At 38.8% G+C, this 21175-nt stretch overlaps 1 long non-coding RNA gene across 1 annotated transcript; it reads right to left on the reverse strand.

The window, feature by feature from the left end:
• Positions 1 to 393: 393 nt before the first annotated feature.
• On the reverse strand, positions 394 to 13538 carry LOC122098732. The gene is made up of 3 exons (XR_006145808.1): positions 13526 to 13538; positions 12625 to 12628; positions 394 to 843 (listed from the first exon to the last, which is right to left on the reverse strand). It is a non-coding gene; the product is annotated as an uncharacterized LOC122098732 (long non-coding RNA).
• Positions 13539 to 21175: the final 7637 nt, after the last annotated feature.

Consider the following 21175-nt stretch of genomic DNA (forward strand, 5'->3'; position numbering starts at 1 on the left):
TTGTTGTTGTTGTTTGTAAAGTATATTTTTGGATAATACCAAAAAGAATTACTTGCAAAAGCTAATTTACAAAATCTTAACTGTAACTATGTTCAAAGTAGGAAATATAATGTTACATAAATTATAAAATATTACCTAGCAAAAATGTAGTAGTTGATTGCACATGCTAGTATCAACAAGTGATATAAAATCATTTACTCAAAAATATTAAATTTGGGCTGGGAAGGTGGCTTAGTGGTAGAGTGCTTGCTTAGCATGCATGAAGCCCTGGGTTTGATTCCTCAGTACCACATAAACAGAAAAAGCCAGAAGTGGCGCTGTGGTTCAAGTGGAGTGCTAGCCTTGAGCAAAAGAAGTTCAGTACAATGCCCAGGCCCTGAGTTAAAGCTCCAGGACTGGAAAAAATATTAAGTTTAGTTAACAGTTTAAATGCTGTCTCTATATATGTGTAGATATACACACATCTATACATCTGCACATATTTATTTCTTCTTTCTTATCTATAACCACTTCCTAAGTAAGCCTGATTGTTCCCATTGGCTACTTCCAATGGCCTAGTACTGCCCTGAGAAGTTTCTAGAAAGCTCCTGATTATTTATACATAATTCAAAGTAAATATACTTTAATAATAAATGTGTTTATACTTTACCATATAATTTTACCACAGGATTTTATTAAAAATTTCAATCATTGTTAATAACTATGCTTACATAGAAAACAGAAAACATATCATAAAATACCTTGAAAGAATTGCATCCAAATATAACAAGATCAATAAATACAAGAGGATTTGATTTGTGTTCAAAAAGGATTAAATTTTCATACTAGATCACAAAGGAAAAACTGCATATTTTAGACAGACAAAAACTGGATTAATTCTGAAAGATTGAAAACAAGCAAAATTACACCTTAAGTTGGGACACAGAAAAGAACAAGGGTTGTGATTTTAATACAGGATCACAAAAAAGTGAGAGTTCAGACCAAGGTCTCTCATGACAAACTCATTCCATGTCTGTAAGCCCCGTTGCTGGGAGATTGTTCATTCTATATACTCTTACTCATTTTGTTATATTATCTATTTTTGAAAAGAAATAATCACATTTACGTCTGTATGGGTTATGTTAAACATATACACACAGCAACAGCCACACAGTTATAATCTAAAGTTACGTTTGTGATTTTCTACTAATTGAGTGACCAGCACTGATAGTGTTGTCCTTCATTAAGCCAATGAGATTATCAAAAAGCACTCAAAATCATCTGCTTTATGGGCATGAAATATCTGAGGATCATTGAAGAGGCTTCCAGCATTTTCCATTGAAGAGAATGAGGAGCTTTCATATTTGTGCATCAGTAAAACATTGAAAAAATGGAAATACAAGTTGAAGAATTAGAGTAATCACAAATGTCTATACTTTGCAAAAGGTTTGCTAGATTTGCTAGGAAGAGATGGAAGCTGACTTGGAGAGCTTCACTGAAAATAAACATTTTTTTTTCAGTTGTTTTTTTTTTTTTTGCCAGCCTGAACCCTGGGCCTGGGCACTGTCCCTCAGCTCTTCAGCTCAAAGCTAGTGCTCTACCACTTGAGCCACAGCTCCATCTCTGGCTTTTTCTGCTTATGTGATGCTGAGGAATTGAATCCAGGGCCTCATGAATGCAAGGCAAGCACTCTACCACTGAGCCACTTTCCCAGCCCGAAAATAAACTTTTTTTTTTTTAAGCATAAGTCAAAACAATACCTTTTGGAAACTTTGCAAATGTGTAAAAACAACCAAAATATTAAAGACTTTTTAATGCTGTGTTAAATTTTACATGTTTGGAAAGCATACTGTTTGATGAAATCGTCTCCACGTAGATATATGTAACACAAATTATTCTGGGTCCTCAAGTCTGCACATTGATGACACCAAAATTCTTATTTTTTGTTCAATTCCCAATTAATAATCTTGTGCTTTTTGAAATTCAAACTTCCAAAAGTTCCTCTCCCTTCCCTCACTTCCTTGAGCCTAGGAAACATGAAGGACAATCTAGGCTTATGTAGATGACATCAGATGCTCTAAGTCCCTTTGCTGCGTCTCAGCTCTGTGCTGGGACTGGTGACTTCTGAGAAGAGATGAACTTATCTCCATCTGGACTCACGTTTTGCCCCACCCTCCTCTCTCCTATTCCCATGGCAACAAGCCGTCCACTCCACTAGAAGTCTCTGCTTCAGGCAAACCCCAGTTACCTTCCATGGCAGGCACTCACTGCTGCTTGCCAAACCAAGGGTGGGGTGGGAACATAGGCTGCCCAGGGGCCGCTCGCTCTCCCTCAACAGCATCGCTAAATGTTCTGTCAGCGCAATGTCACATACCACACCCCTCTCCCACATCCATTCCTGGGAGTGGAATGACCCGGGAAGCACAGATTCCAAGAGAAGAGGGTGGAACAAATGGTAACTTTCTTGCTCTCTGCCTGCCAGGCTTTCCACCAAGAGAAGGGAAAGAAAGGGAAGGGCATTGTCAATGCTTCAAGAACGTCTTGCTTTCTTAAAAAGAATTGATATATCCTCATTCTTCTGTGTTTTAGCCTACAACAACCAAAAGTCTTGAGCTTAAGAAACTGGTTTTGCTTGGTGCCATCTATTAGTGGGTCCATGTTGCATGACTAGCATGGAGAAAGCATTTCTTTGAACTTTCAAGGTGAGATACTTGGCAAGTTCCAACCTGAACTATGGGCTCCCATTGGCAGCTACAAAAAAACACAAACTTCACCCCCTTTCTTCTATTACTTTCATACATCGGTCATCCTGGTACAAAGGTCATCATTCATTTTAGAATTGTTATATTACAAAATGGTTTTCCAAAGACAGATCCGTTTGGTAAGACTATTCCTCCAAGGAGTAAGTTTTCCCTTGAAATCAATTTAAGGTCACAATCATGGCAGTCATTTGGAAGGTCCCTATACTGTTAACAAGTGAAACTAAGATTAAAAAGTTTTTTGAGGACTGGAAGGAGTAGAAATGAGAAGAGGAAGTCTAACTTAAACAAATAGACGTTACCAATTGTGAGAAAGTGTAGCAATCTACATTTGTTCTCTCTCCAAGCAGAATATTGAGACAAAGTTCAAAATATTTTGTATCTGGGGAATTACTGCTTCCTGCTGTGAAGTAATAGGATCTGGAATGCATTCACACACACACACACACACACACATACACACACATGCACACACACAACTATAACTAGAAAAAATGATTATAAACTGTCAGACATTGGTCAACAGAACTGCTTAAAACAATGGTCCCTGTAAGGTCTCATCTACATGAGTTTGAAACTAATAAAGAATTCTATAAATAATGAAGAAAAATGCGGTGATCCCTTAGGAAAGGAAATACATGGTATAAGCCCAGAGGGAGCCCTGGATTTCTGTCTAGAAGCAATTTTCAGATGATAGCCCTGGAAGAGCATCGACCCACGCAAAGCCTGGGCTCTTACTGAGTGAATGGTTCAGGAAGACTGAAGAGACTAGAATTTGTATGCCACCCTCCTGTATGGGAGGGAGCTATTTAGAGACACAGTCCTGAAATTCACATTAGGGTTCCTTTATTCTTTGACTTCATATCTATCTTCACAGCAATAATGTACAAAGAATAATTTGGGGAAAATTATGACTCAGACACACCAGGAGGATTCAACCCTCCTCCAGATTTGTGGCTGGGAGTTACTGTTAAGAATGGTAATTTCTTAATTGATCTTGTGGTATTGAAGTTTAATGGAGTTTTTTTTCCCTTTTCTTTAAATGAAGAAAGCTGTCAGGAACCCAATCCTCCCCAGAGCTGCTTGATTGACAACTGTCCACCCTTTTCCCATAGGCTAGCCCTCAGTGATAAATGCCCTGGAAAGGAACCTGAAGATTTCCTCAAGGCAGGCAGGGACAGCAGTCTCATTTCCTTACTTTACCTCTGGGGCATCTGGCGATAGCCAAGAAAAACACTGTTGAAGCTCTGATGCTACAGGAAAACAGCAACAACTGTCACTACGATTGCTGCCATTTCTGCAGAAATGGCCATGATCTTACACGCAAACGCCACCTTCTCTAGTGATTCCTTGAGTTGTCATCCTACGCTAGGTTAAACATCTTAGCAGGGAGATTCTGACCCAGTCACATCCCTAATGAATTCTTGAAATCAGCTGCAGGCGCCTGGGAAGACTTCATTCCTGTCCTGGGAGACTCCACAGCTGGGAGTTCCAACCACAGCTTCACTTTTTGCTTCTTTGGTGTATCAGCTTCAGATGGTCTTTAGATAGTCCTAACTACAGCCACTCCAGATGAACATTCCAAGACACCGTATCTTGGCAGTCCTCCACCCAATCAAGGAGGGTCCCGCTCCTCTCTATGGCAGCTAGGCTATGGAAGCAGTGCCTGCGTCTCATTCCTTAAAACAGGCCAGGGCCTCCTTGCTGTGAATTGCAACCACTGGGCTGCAGTTCAAGCCCTTATCTGAGTGCCTTATTATCTTTTCTTGTCTTCAGCATGAATAGGACAGGATGAGCCAGTAATACCAGAGCAGGCGATTGGAGGCGGTCAGCCCCAGGTACACCCAGCAGCACAGCACAAAGAAGGTGGCTGCCTATGTTTCTTTGTGTTCGGCTTATTTCACTTAATATAATTTTTTTCAAGTCTTTCCATTTCCTTTCAAATGGGGCAATGTCATTCTTTCTGATGGAATCATAGAATTCCATTGTATGTAAATATATATATACACACATATATATGTATGTGCATATATATATATATATGTATATTTTACATTTTCTTGATCCACTCATCCACTGAGAAGCATCTGGGTTGATTCCATATCTTAAATAAGGTAAACATTGCTGCAATGAACATGATTGTGCTAGTGGCTTTAGTGCAGCCTGGTTCATGGTCATTAGGATAAATGCCCAGAAATGAGATTACTGGGTCATAAGGAAGCTCTATGTTTAGTCTTTTGAGGAACCTCCATATTGCTTTTCAGAGTTGTTGAACAAGTTTGCACTCTCACAATCAGTGTAATGATTTCCCTCATTTGTAATAATTAGAATGTGCCTATAAATCTGTAAGTAAACCCAATGGATACTTGGACATGATTAATTAAACAGGACTCTAAACATTCGCACAATGAAACTAAAGGAGGATATTTTTGGAAAAGGATCATAAGGGCTCAATATCTATGTGCATATGATCATATAAAATGATGCAATGAACTCCAGTTTTTCCCCTTTGGTTTATTTTCTTTTGTTGCTGTTTTTGATTTCCATACCCTTTTTCGTGTATGTAAGTTTATCTGATTTGGGGAGGGGAAGGGCAAGCACAGAAACAGTGGGAAAAGGGTGACGCAATTTAGCAATGATACTCACTAGCACTATGTTGGAATGAACTATACAACCTGGGGGTGGGGTGGGTAAGAGGGAGGAGCAAAACAAAGAAAATTAGGGAGGAGATGACACTGTTTGAAAAGAAATGTCCTCATTTCCTGACTTATATAACTGTAACCAACCCCTCTGTACATCACCTTTACAATAAAAAGAAAAAAGAGAGAGAATGAAAGAAAGAAAGAAGAGAGAGAGAGAGACGGAGAGAGAGAGAGAGAGAGAGGAGAAGGGGGGGTAAAGAAAAAAAAAGATGGCCAAAAAGTTCCCAAGAGCAACTGGGAGGGATACTGGAACTAGCAGAGGCTTTAGGACACAAAGGAAGGTAAATAAATGGCTGCCAAGAGCTGACACTGAGAAGGTAAGAGACTACAGAGAGGTGATATTGTGGAAAAGCTGTAAGACCTGGTTGCTGGAGTTCCAGAAAGCCACCAAACTACTAATTCTGGTGGCTGGCTGCTGGCTGCTAGGATACTGGCACTTAAAGCTCAAAATGTAACACTGAGAGAAAATGTCCTGCCATCTCTGACACTCAGGGAGCTGCACCTTGACTACCCACAATTTCAGTTTGAGAAGAAATGAAGACGTGAGAACTGCAAAAGACCCCTCAGCTGATTGGCTAATGACACAGTTGCCAAGGTACTATAAATTGAATCAATCTGAGCTCACCCCAGGTCAAGAATCATTCATGTTCTCCTCATCTAGAGTGAAAAATCCTTACTGAACACTCACAGCATTCAGTAGAGAGCCTACAAAGGCCATAGTTCTTGAGTCCTTGAGTGAAGATTACACCCTTAGACCTAAGAAATCTGGGTCTGTGCCTCAGGACCTCCACTTGGAGTAGCTTCCTCTAACTTTCACAGTGCTCCTCTGGTACCCATGATCTCTGAGACAAGCAATGTCATATGGGTGGGGTGTACTCAGCTTGAACTAGGACCTACGTGGGCACAAATAGAGTCTTTTGTACCTATACGCTACATTCTTTAAAGCTTTAAAAAAAAACCTCATAAAGATTAAATTAATGCTCAGTAATGAAACTTCGCAAGACTCATTAAGAAAGCCCTCCCGTCAAGGCATAAAATTTACCATGTTTGGCATCCAAGAAAAGTTTCTAGACATACCAAGATGCAAGAGGGCAACACCCAAAATATGGAGCAAAAAATTGCAAGTAGAACTTTTACATAGAAAAAATAGCTGGGGTGCCATCAATGGAAGATTAGAACCTGCAAGGACCAAGGTTCAGTGGATGTGAACAATGTAATAGAAAATGTTCAGCTGAAGTACAGAGAATAGAAGATGAAATAAAATGAACTCTGACCTAGTGCTCTATGAAACAATATATATTCATTAAAAAGCAAGAAAGACAAAAGGCAAAAAAATTTGGATAAATAGAATATTTTCCAAATTCTTTGAAAATTGTAACTGTATAAATCTCAAAGCTCAGGAAGTCAGATGCATGATTTAAAAAAAAAAACCATAATCACTCAGAGAAAAATAGCACTCATTTCACAAGGAATAAGTAGTGAAGAGAAAAAACTTTGAGTATCCATAGGAAAAAGGTTTATAGAAGAAATTACACAAGCTTAGACAACACGGAATGATATCTTGAAAGTGGAACTGAGAGTTACATACTATGAGTAATATTTTTCAAAAGTAAGGAATTATTTTTGCAACAAGCATTGAAAGAATACGTCATCATCTGCATTGTAAGCAGAGATTAAATGATAGCAGATGTGAATCTGATGGACAATTATGGCATAGCTATAGTTGACCAAGGTCATTTTTCTCATGTTTAGTTTCTTTGAAAGATAAAAAATAAAATGATGTATCATGGTGTTTAAAATACACATAGAAATAAAACTTATACCAATAGAATGGAAGAAGTAAGTGAATGTGTGCAATTGTAAGGTTCTTCCTCATAATTCACAATGTCATAATCGATGTTGTCTTATTTAAATATACATGGCATCAAAGAGACACTCTGTAAACCTTATAGCAACTACTATAAAAGAGAGAAAACTCAACACTAAAATCACCCAACTCCTGAGCTACTTTTTATTGCACAAATACAAGTGTCAAAATTCATCACCCCGTCCACTCTAAGAGGACAGTTTGCTGGACATGAATTAGTCCTCAGTACATAAATTATTTCTCAATAAAGCTAATGAAAATCTAACAGTAAGCAATAAAAATAAGAAAAAGATGGGCTGGGAAGGTGGCTCAGTGGTAGAGTGCTTGCCTTGCATGCATGAGGCCCTGGGTTCGATTCCTAAGCAAAAAGCTGGAAGTGTCACTGTGGTTCAAGTGCTAGCCTTGAGCTGAAGAGCTGATGGACAGCAACCAGGCCCAGAGTTCAAGCCCCACGACTGGAAGAAAAAAAAGAAACATAAAAGGTAAGGCAAATAGAAAGTAAATTACAAAATTTTAAGTTTAAACCAAATCACTTGGCAATTACTTTTATGTAAATAGTCTAAATATTTCAATAAAATTCAGAATTTTTCTGAGAAAAAAGGCAAGACCAAATAATAGTAACCTATAACAAATATATTTTCAATACAAATACAAGTTAAAAGTAAAAGGATTAGCTGGGCAAGGTCTACATGGTGAGACTTTATTTTTCAAGGAAAAATTTTAAGATTGAAAGTCTATATAATGCATCACAAGTCATAAGGAAGCTGGAATAGCTATCTCAGTAGCAGACAAAATGAGCTTCACCAATAATTATGAAAAATTAATTCCTCAAGAATATAGAACAATATTAAATGCACACACATCTTACCATATAGCCTCAAAATATATAAGGCAAAAAATGAGCATTGCAAAAGAGAAGTAGACAAATCTATAATGATATGTTTTAATTCTAATCTCTCTATAATTGATAGAACAACTAGTAAATAAGGCTACAGAAGACTTAAATAACATCATTAATCAAATTACTCAAATTGACTTACAGAAAACTGTAGCAGACTATAGAATTCAGATGCTTTTCAAGTGCACATGTAATATGATACACACCAAATAGAGCACTATACATTGAGCCATAAAATGTGTGGAAATAAAATATGTACAAGAACTAAAATCATACAAAGCATATTCTTCAATTGTCATGAGAGTAAACTAAGTGAAATTGTTAAGTCAGTATGTTAAAACTAATGTGGTATAGTTTAAAGAGTGAATAGCTTTACATGTTTATTTTTGAAAGCATCCAAAGTCTAATAACTAATACTGTATGAATGTAGAAACTCAAAAGAGGAAGGAAATAATGAAGAGTAGACGTGAACAAAAGAAACCTGTCAAATAAAGCCAATGAAAACAATCCTAAAATTGATTAACTTACAGATAAACTGATGAAAGAAAAATGACAAATATTTACTAATAATGGGAATACGAGAGGGAAGGTTAATTTATGCAGGAAATTCACACTCATTCAAAGTGTTGAGAATATTATGAACAATTTTGTCCAATGTGTCCCTAATTTCAACTTTCATAAAATAGATAAATCCCTTAAAAAGCAAAACTTAGCAAAATGGATTCGTAAAGAGAAAATCTGAATAACTCCATTTAAACTGAAGGAATTTAAGTCTTTTGTTGTTATTGTTGTTGTTGGTCGTGGGGCCTGAACTCTAGGCCAGGGCACTGTCCCTGAGCTTTTGAGCTCAAGGCTAGCACTCTACCACTTGAGCCATAGTGCCACTTCCAGCTTTTTCTGTTTATGTGGTGCTGAGGAATTGAACTCAGGGCCTCATGCATCCCAGGCAAGCACTCTACCACTGAGCCACCTTCCCAGCCCCAAGGAATTTAATTCTTAAGTTTATTCCCATAAAGATAACTCTATATTCAAATGGCTTCACCAGCAAATCTCACCAATATTAGAAAGAACAATAGCCATCACACTCAAACACTACCAAGTAGAAGTTAGAATGTTCTTATTCTATCAATCATTGTCACCTTGATATCCCCTGCCCCCATGTAGAGTTGTCTCCTCAAAGTTTCCAATTTTTGAGAATGGCAATGTCACCTGGGTGGGGTTTACTGAGTTTGGATGGAAACTTTAAAGGCCTTGGTCCCAGATTAGTCCTTTTCCTCTGCCCTGCATGAGAAACCAATGTGGCCCCATAGTCATTCAAAGGCTCATCCCTACGGGAGTCATGCCAGGTTCCCATGACATGATTCCAGTTCCAGGGGAAGACTGAGAAGAAGATTGCTTCCTGCTATTTTATAGAATCATAATATCAGGCCTGCAGAGTGGTGTTGGAAGCCTGATGTTGAGTGAAGGTCATGTACATCAGACACAGCAAGTTCAGGATTCTGCACTACCAAGAGTTCAATATTAACCTTGGGTTTCTGAAAAAAAGCAAGTAAGCAGGAGGAGGTACTGAATTCAAACCCAACACACACACACACACACACACACACACACACACACACACACACCAATCACCTTGCACTCTGAAAACCCTTTGTCTCAAGCCAACACATCACATGGACCCTTGAAAGTGACTCTTTGGAGCCTTTGAGATCATTTGCCTTTCTGACTGATATTTCCTCTTGCCTATACTTGGTGTAGTGGTGCTCTTGAAGACAAGTTTCATTTATGACAGATGCAGAATGGACATTCTGGGCATAAGAGGAGCTTGTTGTGGTAACCACAGGCCCCTCTCTTCTCCCATTGGTGGAAGGCAGCAGTGGGCCAGCATTGAGAGAGAACACGTTTTTGAAATGCACTGATTACAGTCTAAAGAGCCATTGGTGGACAACAGAAAATTCTAAACAGCCAATGACCATACAACACACTGTCATGCACATTGTCTTGAAGGTTCTGGGTAAGACCTAGATGTGTATCCATCATTCACAGAGCCCAGTCACAACTTTCACTCCGCCCCATTGGAAGCTAGTGTTCCTGGAGGGGTAGCAGATGCACAGTGAAGTATCCATGAGAACCAGTGTGTGTGGCGGTAAACAAATAGCATGAGGGAATTTCAGAGGTAGGAATATCTATGTTGTTTCAACCCAAGTAAGTGATTAGTCACATTGTAAGTAAGAACAACGTTGCTACGTTTTCTCAAGAAGAGAGATAGGCAAGAAGCCAGGAGCCATGCCTTTGATGACAAAAGACCTGGAAGAGGTAGTTCCTACATCTAAATAGGAAGAGGTGGATACTCGAGATACTTTATGTGCACAGATGAGGCCATAAACAAGTACTAAGTGCATTTTCCCTACCTGTTTTCTAGATCTTCACTATTTCACATAGGACTATGAATTTTATAATATGTTTTGATCGAACTTTTTATCAGCAAAAGCCTGGCCCAAAATTAGAAAAAAAAATATTCTTCTGAAGCCTTACATATTCTAGGAACATTTCTACCAATATCAAAACCAAATGCATCATATAAAAAGGAGAACCGGAAGACTAGTATCTGTCAGGATCAAAAACACAAGAATTCTTAACAAAACATTAGCAAGTGGGTGCTAACAATATAGGAAGGATGGCATCCCGCAGAATAGTTCATGCCAGCAATGTAAGGTTTAATAGTCTAAATCACTCAAATCACCCTATTAGATGAATGACAGAGGAAAGCATATTCCAGCTGATACAGGAAAACATTTGATGTGGGTGAAATAATCCATTTGGTAGAGGCACCACATTTCTACTCTTAGACAAGTTTCCCTAGAACAATGACCTTTAAGGAATTTTCTTGTTAATAGCCTTCTCTAAGTTAACTTCTTTCTACACAATCTAATTGAGAAGAGTTATCTGAAGTGCCAAGTGTGCTATGAGTAGCATCAATTGTGACTACAAGCAGATCATTCCCTGTTAGAGGACCTAAGATCTAAGCACCTCTCCGAGGGATGTGAATATAAGCCCTGAAAACTAGGAAGTGCTATTTGTTTCCTTAAGCCTTACTCTTTCAAATAGTCAAGGCAAAAATTACCAATCCCAGGTTCTAGATAAAGAATGATGTCTTCTTTCTTGCTTGATCATGCAGGTAATTTACACACAGTGATTTACTTACATGTATTTTCTCATAGTTATTTAGCCCAGACATTCTAATGGTTTAAAAAGAAACGTATCAGGGCTGGGAAGGTGGCTCAGTGGTAGAACGCTTGCCCTGCATACATGAGGCCCTGAGTTCAATTCCTTTGCACCACATAAGCAGAGACAGCCAGATGTGGTGCTGTGGCTCAAGTGGTAGAGGCTAGCCTTGAGCTGAAGAGCTCAGGGGCAGCGCCCAGGCCCAGATTCAGGCCCCATGACCGAAAAAAAAGAAAAGGAACATAGCTATGCATATGTATATTCTATTTTATTGTATTGTATCAAATATTGAATGTCAAAAGATAGTATGAAAGAAGCAATCTGGAGATGGCCCTGACATAGATGCCCACTAAATGGTGGTTGTGCACAATTTGCTTCTCTTAGTAGGACCGCTCTTCTTTCTCAGCCTACACCCACTTTCCTCAAGGATCCTCCTCTCCTTATGATTTTCAAGTGACACACTTTCTCAACTCATTATTTTTTGCCCACTTATCAACCCCTGCTCTTTAGCCTAGCCCTGCCCACAAAAACCTGTTCCCAACAATGTCCTTTCTTTCTTTGAGACAGTGGGTTTTCACAGCCTGCTGCGGGAGTGGTGGGCGTTCCCCAGTGCCGAGAGCTTTGGCCTATTTTCGCCAGATAAATGGCAGGCAAGGGGGCCTGAGACCAGGGTGTAGGCATGGGGACAGACTGGTTCTGGGATTCTGCCTGCCCCTCCCCCAATCGTGGACAGTGTTCTTTTGTGTGACTCAGGGAACGGGGATGGAAATGGGAAGTGTTTGCGTGGCTAGACCCACCACGGCTCAATGGTCTGAGGATTGTGACTAGCATGGGAGTGTTGCCAAAGACACCCCCCACACACACACACACACTCTTAGATTGTCTCTAGATTTCCTAAGATCACTCATGTCTGTCACTGACCCAGCCACGGGTCCCTGTACAAAAAGAAAATCATAATCCAGACTGGAGAGACAAGAACAGGAGGAAATAATAGAATAGCACCATTCGTTGCCTTTTGGGACAAATGCTTGAATTGTTATTCCTAAAACTGAAAGGGAATGATTGCGATTGCATCTGAAACAAAAAGGCAGTTGAGACAGTACAGGGCTTAGGAGCTTAGGGTATCCATTCAGGAATGGCTCTGCTTCCTAGCTTGCCATTCACTGGCTGGGCCCCAGACACTTGGTCCTCAACCTGACTCAGTCTCAGTTTTCTCATCTGGAAACTGGAGATGATAATATCTTGTGCTGTATTCAGACATTGTCTGGACAATATTGTGAGACAGCGGTGAATGTTTGTTCCCCTTGGGGTAAGAGCTCAAGAGATGCAGCCAGTACTCCTTCCCAGGGCAATGGTAGGAAGGAAAAATTAGAGGTGCACCTTATTTGTTTCCCTAAAGTATATCATAATCTAGCTGGAGAAGCAAAACGAAAGGATAAATCATGTAATTCAGGACAAGATCAGCGTTATTCACAATAGCCCTTGTAAAGATCCTGAAATGGAGTCTTTAGGAATAATGAAGAAAGGGATGAAGATGACACACGGGCTACATAAAAAATTTAATGTAAAAAATTTGCAATATTTAAGTATAGCAATTCCTGAACTTCTTTCATCATCGTTAAATTCAGAGGCAGCAGAAAATTCCTCAAGATTTTAAAGGCTTTTACATAGGCCTATACTTTAACTTTTGGTCTTAATGGGCATGAGAGAGGGGGAGGAGAAGGGGAGTGTAGAGGGAAGAATGGGGAAGGAGGAGAAAGGAAAGGGAGAGAGAGGGAAGTAAAGAAGAAGGGAGAGGGAAGGGGAGAGAGGAAGAGGAGGAGGGAGAGAGAGAAGGAGAAAGAGGGAAGAAGAGAGGGATATAGTAGAAGGAGAGAAGGAGAGAAAGGAGGAGGAAGGGAAGGAGGAGAAGGGAGAGAGGGAAAAAAGAAAGATTTATTTTGTATTTGCAGAACACATTATTTCACTTTTTATTAAGTAGTTGTACAAAGAGGTTATGAGAAAAAAATTTTAATAAGATAACTGCAGAAACAGCCATATAGTCACAAAGTTCCTCACCTCTGCCTCAGATCTTAGACACTGTGCAGTAAACTACATTCTGACTCTGCCTCAAATCTTAGACAATGTGCAGTAAACTACATTCTGACTCTGTTATCCATGTCTTTTAGGTGCATGAGGTCTAAACAGGGAGAGGTCAAGGTCGCCTTTTGGACACTGTCATATATCTGTGTCCTCAATGCTTAGTTATCTAAAAGAACAAACACCGGTCAGACCATGAAAAAAATCACCTTCCCTCCAAATAAAAATGTTATTATTAAATATTTCACATATTAACACTGGGGAAATTTGATTACAGGAGAGGAGCAATCTATCTTCTAATCTTTTTCTCTTTACCTTTTCTACTCCACTACTTTGGAAATTGGGTTTTTTTATCCTTTAGTCCATCTATTAAATTCTTCAACTGCTACCAGCTATTTAACTTTCAAAAGTTCAAGCTTCTTGTATGTTCGGGTTTATAGAATCCTGAATATTATCATTATGATATCACATAACTTTCTGAATACCACTGTCTCCCCTTATTTCTGGGGCAGAACATATACTTGATATATTCTTTCTATACAATTTTTGTATATGGAAAGTTGCTTTTTCTGCTTGCAAATTTTAGAGTCTTCCCTTTAGAGATTTCCTCAGGAGTGAGAAAGTTCCTGGTTAGCCTTCTTTGTAAAAGTAAGACTAAAAAATTCTATCTCTGAGCAGGTTCAAGGAATTGCCAACTGAAAGTTTCACATTAGAAAACTTATCTGGACACTTCAATACCCACCAATTTTGTATCTGTAGACTTTACTCTTCGATTTATTAGAGCAGGCTCTTTGAGAAAGTTCAGCCTGGTGGACTGATGGTCACACAAATGACCTAGCCACCAGTGCACTGTGGAGTCGAGAGGAGAGGTTGAGAGTGGTACATCACAATTGAAGGTTTGTGCTTCATATATGTATATGATTGTTTATGTATGTGTACTGTACATCATTATGTTAGATGGATATTAGCTCACACCTGTAATCCTGTCTACACAGGAGGCTGAGGTCTGAGGCCCCAACTCAAAGCCAGAGGCAGAAAACCCCTTGATACCCTTCAATTAACTACCAAAATGTCAAAAGTGGAACTGTGACTCAAGTAGTAGAACACTAGCCTTGAGCAACAAAAGCTCAGGAACAGTGCTCAGGCCCTGAGTTCAAATCCCAGGACCAGCACACACAAACACACACGCACACATACACACACTCACACACACACACACACACACACACACACACACACACACACACATACACACAACCTTACAAAAGTAACCATAACCATATATTAACCCACAAAATCTTTCAACAAATCCTTGAAACAAATAGGACCATGTACACATATGCTAGCAAAAGGTGATAGCCATTGTATTTGTGAGACCTGGAAGTAGATAATATTGGAGTTTTTAAATTATAAAACATAAGCAAAAATTGTAGTAAGTAGAGATGCAAACAGAAAGCTCCCTAGGAGAAAAGGTTGAATCATCAATGTTTCTAAAGAGAAAGAAACATGGAAAGAAAAGGGCAGGAAATGAGGGCAAAGTCCTTTCTTTAGCTTCCATTTGCAGGAGGAACAGATTCCCTTTGGTGGGGTAATGAGGAATTGTGAGCCAGAGATTGATATGGGCAGATTCAAATTTTAGGAAGGCCTCACTGCAGTTATAAATCAATGCAGAAGATTTCTGGTTTGGCAGGGGAATAAATACAAAGCGGAACATGAAAATGAAATGGTGGAGGGCAGAGTAAATGGGAGAGATATTTACAGTACTCTATGAACTTGAAAGAACATGTCAAACACATTCTCTGGCTCCAACATTATGGTAGCCATTTGCCACTTGTAAGCACCCAGCATTTGAAATGTGCCTAGCACAATGAAGAAATTGAGTTTCCAAATTTATTTCATTTTAACGCACTTAAATAGCCATAGGACTTCGATTGGACAGTGTAAACTTAGAGGGGATACTTGGGGGGGGGTGTACTTCTAAAATGCTAAAAGTATTTTTGCTGAGATATCATTGGCACAAAATAAACGCCACCTCGTGATGTTTGACATGTGTGTCTTTCATGAAATCAAGGCCACCTTCTAGATATTGGGTTTAGCTATCATTCCCAGTTTTATAGCAAATTAATACATTTGAGAAGTATATGTTGGAGAAGCATTAAAAGAGTCTCAGTGTTTTCAGGTGTGCCCTTCCCATGTGGGGATGTGAGGCTCTTACTACACCTGTGCAGGAAGTTCCAGGCATCTCCTGGATGTCCGTGGCATCAGCCGTAGGGGATGCGGATGCTGCCAGATTACCTCCCCATCTTCTGAATGGCTGGTGAAGCAAATTCTTTGGGTTTTGAGGCAGGGTATCACAATACCCTGAGCACAAGGTAGCCTTTTTCTCATTCTCCTTACCTCAGCCTGCTGAGTGCTGAGATTATAGGTGTATACCACTATGTCTTTCTTTAAAGCAAACTGAGAAACTAGTTATGTTGACTTATGAACTCTCCCTATAAGCTCCTTTATTTTCTGACAAAGATGAAACAAAGGAAGATATTCTTAGGAGAGGATCACAATGTCTCAATAGCGATGTCCATATGATCATATAAAATGATCTTTATCGAAATGATTTCCAAGAAATGGAAACAAGAGGATTTTGCTGTTTGAAGTTATTTCTTTTTTTTTCCTTTTTTCCCTTTGGCTTACTCCTTGTTGTCATTTTTTTTTTTATTTCTGTACCCTTTGTCTTATAATATGTTTGTCTGATTTGGGGAAGGGAAGAGAAGGGGAATCACAGAAATGGTGGGACAAAGGGTAAACCAATTCAACAGTGATTGTCACTAGACACTATGTTGGAAATGAACTTTACAACTTGAGGGGAGGGGAATCATAAGGGGGTAATGGGAGAAAATGAAGAGGTTTTTAAGATAGAGCCTTATCTGAAAAAGTCAAAAGGAATCTTTTCCAGATCAAAGCTTACTTCCACAACCCATGGAGTAAAAAGTTTTCACCTAGTTGAAACATATGGAAACATGCTCATTATTTCCTATGCCTGTGTAGATTTTGAATTCTTCATATTACTTTTCCCAGGCATCCAGATGGGTTCTAAGAAAAGCTCTCTTGGGATTACATTTCATCTGCATGGTTAAAAGTAGGAAGATTGTCACACTCCAAATATAGTGGTGCTTTCTAACCCAATTTGCAGATTGAAGAGGCTTAAAATTCTCTAATTAAGGGTATGACAAATACATCAATGTATTCTCACAGACTTACCTTCATTAGAAATTGTACAATGAAAAAGATGAGAGAAAGTGAATCCTAATAAATCCTTTTTGGGTATCTTTTGTCTAGTTATTATAGAGATACACATCCTTAAATTTAACACATACAAGAAATCTGCAGAAAGCTCAGGCAAATGGATCTCAGGGGACTTCAATAGACTTCATTTTATTAATTTCTATTTTCATGGGGCCATAGAATTTCCTTTTGCCAATAGTTCACACACACACACACACACACACACACACACACGCACACACACGCACACACACACACACACGCACGCACACACACACACACACACACACACACACACACACACACACACCTGTGGGCTACAGAACAGGTGACAAACTCAGACTCAAAGGGGGCCATGGAGGATATTTAAATTCATTTCTCCACCTTCAGGCAGAACCATGGAAATATGCTACTATCATATTTCAGTAAAGAAGATTCTAGGACCTAAGAACAACAAAACCCTTCAGTAACTTCCATTGTCATCCTTCATTGTAGTTGTCAAGATATTTTCAATCTACGAGCCTTGAAAATAGATATGTGACAGAACTGATCTCTGGATGCCAACATATCTGCCAACTGCAGATAATGCCCTAGAAATGGTAGAAAACTTACCTGTGCACTTTAGGAAAGGAGCAGTAGAAGTCCTCACCATTCCTAGAAGGGCTCAAAGCCAGAGTAACTGACATTCTCTTCAAAATACAATCCTACATACCACCTGTCCCATTTCTATTTGCTAACACTAACTAAGATTTGGGATTTTCACATTTTATTTGCTCTTTTTTGTTTCTTCTACGTATCTCCTTGCTCTTCATTGTTCCTTCTCCTTTCATAGAAAACATAGATATGAATATGTGTCTTAAGTGAATTAAGACAGATCCAGAGAGATACAGGTTGTGCGCTTTCCCTTGCTTGTGGTAGCTAGACTATGCCTACAAATCTACAAGTAAACACACTGGATGGTAAAAAGAAAAACTCTGGCACACGATAAGTTATACAGGTCACTAGGAATTCACACACACAATGAGACCATATTCTTAAGAGAGGAACACAAAAGTGCATTACGTATATGTGTCTGATAATATAAAATAATATTTACCAAAATGAACTCCAGGAAATGAAAACAAGGTTTTGTTCTTCATTGCTGTTTTTGTTTTCTTTTCCTTTTTGTCTTGTTTGGTCATTTATCTGTCTTTGGTGGGGCAAAGAGGGACATAAAAATGGTGGGACAAAGGGTACATTTGTTAATGCAGCAATGGTATTTACTAGACACTGTGTTGAAAAATATCCATAAAACTTGTGGGTGTGGATAGGAAGGAAAAACTGGGAAAGAGCCACGGAAAGGGTGACATTGTCCAAAAAGAAATGTACTCATTACCCAACTTATATAACTGTAACCCCTTTGTGCATCATATTTATAACAATAAAAACTGCATGCAAAAAGAATTTAAAAGAGAAGATACTCTTTAAATGCCGTTTATCTATAATTATTAGACACCTAGATTTTGAAAAAGGAGAGAATTGGTCCAAACATGGATCATTACTGATTTTCACTATTAACAGATCTGAAAGAAGAAACTAGAATTACATTAGGGAAAAAAAATCACACCCCAAGATTATGACAAGGAATAACTAGTCAAAAATGTCTGTCACAAATAAGGAATACCTCAGGCCAATATCCAAATTCTTTTTTAAAAAAAATACATTCTACCTCAATTCATCTTACCAATTCCATCATTCTGTAGACTTTGTCACTATGTGAATTCCAGTCAAGACTAGAGCTGTGGGCTGGGAAAGTAACTCAGTGGTAGAGTGCTTGCCTTTCATGCATGAGGCCCTGGGTTCGATTCCTCAGCACCATATAGGTAGAAAGAAAAGCCAGAAGTGGCACTGTGGCTCGGGTGGTAGAGCACTGGCCTTGAGCTGAAAAGCTGAGGGACAGTGCCCAGGCCCAGAGTTCAGGCCCATGACCTGACCGCCCCCCCAAAAAAAGACTAGAGATGTGGGTGACATGTCCTTCATCAGGTATGCCTTGGAGATCTAATAGGGGCAAAAGGGAAAAGATGGTTTTAATTCTATGTGACAGTTCATAAAAAGTAGGCCTATGGTGTTCCAAAAGACATGCTTATGGTAAGAACAATAGCAACCATTTCCCTGGAAAAGCATAGAAGAAAGGTAATAAACAGGAGGGAAATTTGGAAATGTTGTAAAAAGAGGTTGAAGCAAAGGGAAAACCAAGAAGGACAATAAATTGCTCCTGTCAGACTATTCATTGCTAGTCTATAGAAGAGCTACTGATCTTTGAATAAAGTTTTTTTTTCCTCTTACTAAGTTTCTAAAGGTGTTTGTCAGATCTAGAAGTTTTTTCAGTGGAGTCTACGGGGTCTGTTAAAGGATTGTGTTATCTGCAAATAGAGATACTTTGAGTTCTTACTTCTGACTGGGTAATGCTGCATTTTTCCTATTACTAGATTGGAGAAGTATATCTCATTAGTCAAATAACCAATTTCTTTCTTTCTTTTTTTTTTTTTTGGTCGGTCGTGGGGCCTGAACTCTGGGCCTGGGCACTGTCCCTCAGCTCTAGAGCTCAAGACTAGCACTCTACCACTTGAACCACAGCACCACTTCTGGCTTTTTTTGCTTATGTGGTGCTGAGTAATTGAACCCAGGGCCTCACGTGTGCAAGGTAAGCACTCTACCACTGAGCCACCTTCCCAGCCCTCAAATAATTAATTTCAATGCTCAAGATACTGTATGAAGAATTCTCCACTCAAAGTAAGAAAGCTTGACTATAAGAGCTATTGAGTTTGCTGAACCACAACTTTGTGTTTATAGAAATCCCTTATGAAAACTAGTCACTACCATTGCTCCAATATCTTTAGATAATTATCAAAACAAAGATGTATATTTGTGGTCTTGGAAAAGTGGCATAGTCTTTTCGCTCTTTGAGCTTACAGACTAGGACTCAACATCCACTATAAAGGGTGCCTCTAGTTTTGTTGTAGTGGGCAACTGAAATATTTTAAGCCAGGCCCAAAGAAACATAGGTCCCATAGTTTCCCTTATTTGCAATAACTAGTATATATCTGAGACAAGCAGAAACGGTCAGATAAGTTGATGTTAGGTGAAATGAGCCTCAAGATAAGTATTCAAATGTTTTTGCTTTCATGCAATTGTTTCTAACATATTTATAAGATGATTTCTTTGTTGCTTTGTATGTCCCTCCCCCACGGTATAACCCCTGCTTTCACTGTATTTGATGTTGGTATAAATTGTGGAGGGGAAGGGAAAAAAACAAATCATTCAAATAGGGATACAGGTGGACTCATTGCAACAATGAGATGTACAAATTGTTATGTCGAAAAATAAACTTTACAACTTTGGTGGGGGGGGTGGGAGATGGGAAGGGACGGGAAGAGGAGACAAAGGAGGAGGCAACAACACTTGATAAGAAATGTACTCATCATCTTGCCAATGTAATTGTAACCCCTCTGTATGGTGTTTTCACAATAAAATGAAAAAAAGACTCACAAAGTTACAAAGAAGGTCAAAAAAAGAGACTGTTCATACAAAAGAGAATGTTCAAAGCTTGCATGGAAGATTTTACTACCAACCTAACGATTATTTTACAATGAGAATAGACTAACTTAAATTAGAAGATATAGTAGGTCCTGAAAAGAAACTTGTTTACATAGACATATCCTTATGTAAAGAAAAAGACAGAAATTCATTAAAACTCTAAAGCTAATTGCACTTAGAAATAAGTGAAGCATCCTGGAGTTGAATACATATGAACTAGTATAAGAGAAAATCTGGTCTCCTCTTTCTATGTTTATTTATTCATGCCTGCATCAAATATTTATTGTCCACTACGTGCCAGGCACTGCACTGAGATCTCTGGTAATGGGGATGCCTAAGGTACACAAATCCCTCATTCACATGATATTTTAATCCTAAAGACAGACAAAAAGAAAAAAAGACCACAAATAAATATTGTCCCATAGTATTAACTACAATGAATCAAAAACACATGCAGCATGTTAGAGATTAGGGAAGGTTTTGAAAGGTAAATAATGAAGGTAGAGAAGGAGAGATGTAAGAAATGGCAGGGGTAGATATGGGAGTGTGTGGTCAAGGAGGGCCCAAGAAGTCTTCTCTTTGAGCAAATAACTATAGGTAATAAGGAAGTGAACCATTCAAGGTCTTGAAGAAGGGATTTCTAAGCATAATGAAAACAAGTACAAAGTCCTGAAGCAAGACCAGGGTAGCCAAAGCAGAGAGAAGAAGAGTATGGGAAATGTCTTAAATGTTAGTGGATCCTTGTAGACCAAACTAAGGCATTTTTCAGCTCTCTATTCATATATTTCTGTGTGTGAGAGAGAAACAGAAA

This window comes from Dipodomys spectabilis, unplaced genomic scaffold, assembly GCF_019054845.1.
Source record: "Dipodomys spectabilis isolate Male_0828 unplaced genomic scaffold, ASM1905484v1 ptg000001l, whole genome shotgun sequence".
NCBI lineage: Eukaryota > Metazoa > Chordata > Mammalia > Rodentia > Heteromyidae > Dipodomys > Dipodomys spectabilis.